We start from the raw sequence: 6,000 nt of genomic DNA on the forward strand, positions 1-6,000 counted from the left end.
AACCTTGCCTGAAATCATATCGCCCCAGGTGGAGTTAAAACTTCTACCGCCTAACCTTAAATATGTGTTTCTTGGCCTAGATTCTACTTTCTCGGTAATAATTAATGCAAGTCTGATTGAGATGGAAACACAGAAATTGATCAAGGAGCTGAGAGCACACAGAAAAGCAATTGGATACACCATCGACGACATAAAAGGGATCAACCCTTCCATCTGCATGCACAAAATTCTGCTCGGAGAAGGATATAAAAATTCGATTGAGTATCAAAGAAGGTTAAATCCTAATTTAAAAGAAGTGATGAAAAAGGAAGTGTTGAAGCTACTAGATGCCAGAATTATTTATCCTATATCAGATAGTGAGTGGGTAAGTCCGGTACATGTATTCCCCAAGAGAGGAGGAATGACGGTGATTAGAAACGAAAACAATGGATTGATTCCAACAAGAACGGTTATAGGATATCTGATGTGTATTGATTATAGGAAGTTAAACAAGGAGACTAGGAAGGATCATTTCCCCTTACCGTTCATCAATGAGATGCTAGAAAGATTGGCAAAACATTCTTATTTTTGTCATCTGGATGGATACTCCAGTTTCTTTCAAATTCCAATACATCCCCTAGATTAAGAAAAGACCACCTTCAAATGTCCTTTTGGTACCTACGCTTATCGACGAATGTCGTTTGGACTCTGTAACGCACCAACTACATTGCAACGATATATGATGGCGATATTTTTAGATTTTATAGAAAAAATTATGGAAGTATTCATGAACGATTTCTCAGTCTATGGAGACGACTTCGACTCCTGTCTTTCGAACCTTTCTAAGGTTCTCCAAAGATGTGAAGATGTGAATTTAGTTTTGATCTGGGAAAAATGCCACTTTATGGTTAAAGAGGGAATTGTCTTGAGACATAAGATTTCAGAACGAAGGATTGAAGTGGATAAAGCCAAAATTGAGACAATTGAGAAACTACCCCCACCTCTTAATGTAAAAGGAGTTAGGAGTTTTCTAGGACATGCTGGGTTCTACAGGCGTTTCATTAAAGATTTTTCAAAAAAATCCAAGCCACTAACTAATCTGTTGATTAAAGATGTTGAGTTCTGTTTTGATGATGATTGCAATGAGGCATTTAAAAAAATAAAAAATGCTCTTATCTCAGCCCCTGTAATTCAAGCTCTAGATTGGGAACTCCCATTCGAAATCATGTGTGACGCCAGTGACTTTGCAGTGGGTGCAGTCTTAGGGCAAAGAAAGGATAAAGTACTGTATGCAATCCACTATGCAAGCAAGACACTGGATGTAGCCCAAATGAATTATTCTACTACTGAAAAGGAACTACTGGCCATAGTATTTGCAATCGACAAGTTCAGGACCTATCTAGTGGGGTGAAAAATGATAGTATATTCTAATCATGCTGCCATACGATATTTGCTTAATAAAAAAAGATGCCAAACCTCGCTTGATTAGATGGATTTTGCTTCTTCAGGAATTTAATCTGGAAATAAGAGACAAGAAAGGAGCGGAGAATGTTGTGGTAGATCATCTATCCCGAGCATGACCAAATGGGCAGAAAGATGTGTATTTTGATCCACCCATAAATGATGTTTTCCCTGACGAGCATCCATTGGCAATAAATTCTGATAAAGTTCCTTGGTATGCAGATTTGGTTAACTATCTCGCAAGTGGGGTACTTCCCCCAAACCTCACCTGGTAGTAAAAGAAGAGTTTTTTTTTTAGATGTCAAACACTACATATGGGATGAACCACTGCTTTATAAGAAATGCGGAGATACAATTTACCGAATGTGTGTGTCAGAGGATGAAGTCAAAGACATCTTGTTTCATTGTCACTCATCGTCGTACGACAGAATTTGGGGGTTTCGAAAATAGCTGCAAAGATTTTACAAGCAGAATTTTTTTGGCCAAATCTATTTAAAGACACAAAAATTTTTGTGCAGTCTTGCGACCAATGTCAAAAGACCGGGAACATTATCAGGAGAAATGAGATGCTACTGAATTATATCCTCAAAGTGGAGCTATTCGATGTATGGAGAGTAGACTTTATGGGCCATTTTCTTTCATCATGTTGAAACAATTAAATTCTAGTAGTAGTGGATTATGTATCGAAATGGGTAGAAGTCATAGCTTCTCCTACAAGTGATGCCAAAACAGTGATCAAACTATTTAAAAATGTGATTTTTCCATGATTTGGTGTACCCAAGGTAGTTATTAACGACGGGGGTTCACACTTCATTGAAAGACAGTTTGAAAATTTGCTAAAGAGTATGGAGTGAGTCACAAAGTAGCGACGCCCTACCATCCCCAAACTAGTGGGCAAGCTGAGATTTCCAACCGAGAGATCAAAGGAATATTAGAAAAGACAGTATCCAATTCACGAAAAGACTGGTCATTGAAATTGGATGATGCTTTATGCATACCGTACTGCTTTCAAGACTCCAATTGGTATGCCCCCATTCCGACTTGTGTATGGAAAGTCATGTCATCTTCCAGTAGAGTTAGAATACAAGACCTATTGGGCAATTAAACAGCTTAACATGGACCTGAAGTTGGCAGAAAATAAATGGAAACTCCAATTGAATGAACTTGATGAGTTGAGTATGGATGTCTATTGATATGAGTTAGGTTTAGTAGGTCCCTGGTGAAAAGGGAAAAAAGAGATGGCAGAGTTAAGCAAGTATGAATGTCGGTCGGGACAACAGGCTTAAGGAAACCTAGGCCAATATCGGCCGGGATAACATGATTAAGGAAATATAGACCAATATCGGCCGGGATAACATGATTAAGAAAATATAGGCCAACATCGGCCGGAGTAACAGACTTAAGGAAATATAGACCACTATCGGTCGGGGTAACATGCTTAAGAAAATATAGGCCAATATCGACCGGGGTAACAGGCTTAAGGAAATATAGACCACTATCGGCCGGGGTAACATGCTTAAGAAAATATAGGCCAATATCGGACGGGATAACATGATTAAGGAAATATAGATCAATATCGGCCGGGGTAACATGCTTAAGAAAATATAGGCCAATAACGACCGGGATAACATGCTTAAGGAAACCTAGGCCAATATCGGCCGGGGTAACAGGCTTAAGGAAATATAGACCAATATCGGCCGGGGTAACATGTTTAAGAAAAGATAGGATAAGGTGAAAACAAATGTTTCGAGAATATTCATAAATAACTTATGTGATTGTATAACAGGTTGATTGATTTGGCGGGGAGAATGTTTCTAGACTCTTTTGCATGTGCTAGGCGACAAAGAAGGTACATCTGGGGTACGAAAAAGATTCTTTAAAAATTATTTTCTGTAAGTGCATGGCTTACGTCATCTCGTAACAAATTCTAACAAACTGGGGTCCACTTCATGATTACGGAGATTATATAAAGTGGTATAAAAAGGGGAATCCTCTCCGTTGGCCAGGTATGCTCTCGCTCACAACACACACAGTCATCTATTGCAAACCCTAGTTTGAGCTACTGTTCATCTTCTTTATTCCACACTAAGAGAGATCATTGACTTGAGCGTCGGAGAGCTTAGCCAGGGATTCCCACCCCGGTCTTAGGTCACTGACAGTTGTGTTGGTTGGTCTCTTGTGCACAGGAAGCCGTGGAAGCTACAGATCTCGGTATTCTTCCCTGAATTCTTCTTCTCTTCCTTGGATCTTCGCATAGGGAGGTGTTCTGTGGTCTTATTCTTTTGGATCCGCTTTGGTTTTCTCAGATCGAAAGTCCTCAGGTTTTTTTCTTCATCAGCAGTAAGTTCTATTCCCAGCTTTCCATTTTATCAAGCTTCTCAAGCAGGATCAAATTTGGCACTGTCTGTGGGAATTTCACCTGGATCTGAGATTGCAAGATGGAAGATGTTGGAAAAACAAACCTACTCACTATTAGTCGGGAAGATTTGGATTTCCTTATTAACACTCATGTCCAGAAGGCTCTACAATAACAACAACAACAACAGCAAGCCCATACTGGAGCTACTTTGCCAGTAGCTCATAATCCGGTGATCTCGACTACGGATCATCGGAAAGGAAAGGAGTTGGAAGAAGAAGATCGTATGTATATTACTCCGGCAATGCTTCTCCAACTAGACGCCCCCACGCCTTCCTTCATACCCCTTTCGAGCAAGAAAGATGAAGGTCTGCATTTCAGGAATCCTCTGGCGAAGCATCATACAAAGAGAAGCGCAAAGCTAAGATAATGGTAGCCAGTGATAGCTCACCAGAAAGAGTTATTTCTCCATTTTCTCAAGGTGTACTAGATGATCCACTTCCTAAGTGGTATCAAAATCTTCAGATAGGTGAATACACTGGAACCACAGATTCAGAGGATTATTTATTAAAATTTGAGAATGTAGCCTTATAACAACAATTTTCTGATGGGGTGAAGTGCCGAATGCTCCTTACAATACTTGGAGGAGCTGCTCAACGTTGGTTCAAAAGATTGCCGAAAAATTCTATCCGAAAGTTTAAGGATTTCAAGAAGGTTTTCTTGCATCATTTTTCTAGCAACACGAGGTATCATTTTTCTTGTGGCACTGTCTCATTGTCCAACTGTTCATCTTCCAACCTGTTTGTAGAGTCTATAATTTCTTCCAAACTTACTTTACTCCCACTATTTTCTTTAAAAATAAATTATTTTCCAAGAAAGTAACATATCGAGCAATAATAACTTTGTGCTCACTTGGGAGATAAAAATAATATTCCATTGTAGCTTTAGGATAACCTATAAACATACATTTTATCGATCTTGTTGCAAGCTTATTAGAATTTTCATTCTTCACATAAGCATCACAACCTCATATATTAAGGTAAGATAAATTTGGTTTCTTTTCAAACCATAATTCATAAGGAGTCTTATCTACTGTCTTGGTTGGAACTCAGTTAAGTGTGTATGCTGCTGTTTCTAAGGCATATCCACAAAATGACATTGGAAGACTTGTATGACTCATCATATCTAATCATATCCATGAGTGTGTGATTTTACCTTTCTGAAACACCGTTCAACTCTGGCATTCTAGGAGGTGTAAGTTGGGAAATTATCCCACTCTTTTAGGTAATAAATGAACTCTTGGCTTAGATACTCGCCACCTCAATCACTCCAAAGGACCTTAATCTTCTTGCCACATTGATTTTTTACCTCATTTTAAAACTCCTTAAACTTGTCTAGAGTTTCAAACTTATGTCTCATTAAGTAGATATCATCAATAAAAGTCATAAAGTAATTATACGCTCCTCTAGCCTAAACTTGTAATGACCCACAAATATCAGTATGTATGAGTTCTAGTGGTTTCTTTACCCATTCACCTATCTTAGTGAAAGGCTTCTTGGTCATTTTTCCTTGTAAACAAGCTTCGCATGTATCTATGGACTCTAATCAAAAGAGTCTAAATACCCATTATTTATTGGTGCAATATTCCCTAGGTCAAGGTTGACCTGCTTGACTAAGCTTGAGAAGACTCAAGCTTGAGTCTTGATGTTTATGTTTCGATGTTTGACAATACTTTGAGACTGATAATACGTTAAGATTGCAGGTGCAATCATTCATTTAGGGAGATTGTTGGTACAATTCTCCTCTGGTCAAGATTGATCAGTTAGATGTGAAGAAGAGTCAAGTAGGTCAAGACTGACTGGATACTTGATTGAAAAATCCTGGTGAGTGAAGCCGGGTGAAAGACCTAGTGAGTGAAGCTAGGTAGAGGAGAAGTCCTGGTGAGTGAAGCCAGGCAGTTGAAAAATCCTGGTGAGTGAAGTCAGGTGAAAAGACCCAGTGAGTGAAGCTAGGCAGTATGAAAACCCTAGTGAGTGAAGATAGGTGAAAGTCCTGGTGAGTGAAGTCAGGCAGATGAGAAATCCTAGTGAGTGAAGCTAGGTGAAAGTCCTGGTGAGTGAAGCCAGGCAGATGAAAAATCCTAGTGAGTGAAGCTAGGTGAAAGTCCTGGTGAGTGAAGCCAGGCAGATGGAAAGTCCTGATGA

This window comes from Zingiber officinale, chromosome 10B (assembly GCF_018446385.1).
Source record: "Zingiber officinale cultivar Zhangliang chromosome 10B, Zo_v1.1, whole genome shotgun sequence".
Lineage (NCBI taxonomy): Eukaryota > Viridiplantae > Streptophyta > Magnoliopsida > Zingiberales > Zingiberaceae > Zingiber > Zingiber officinale.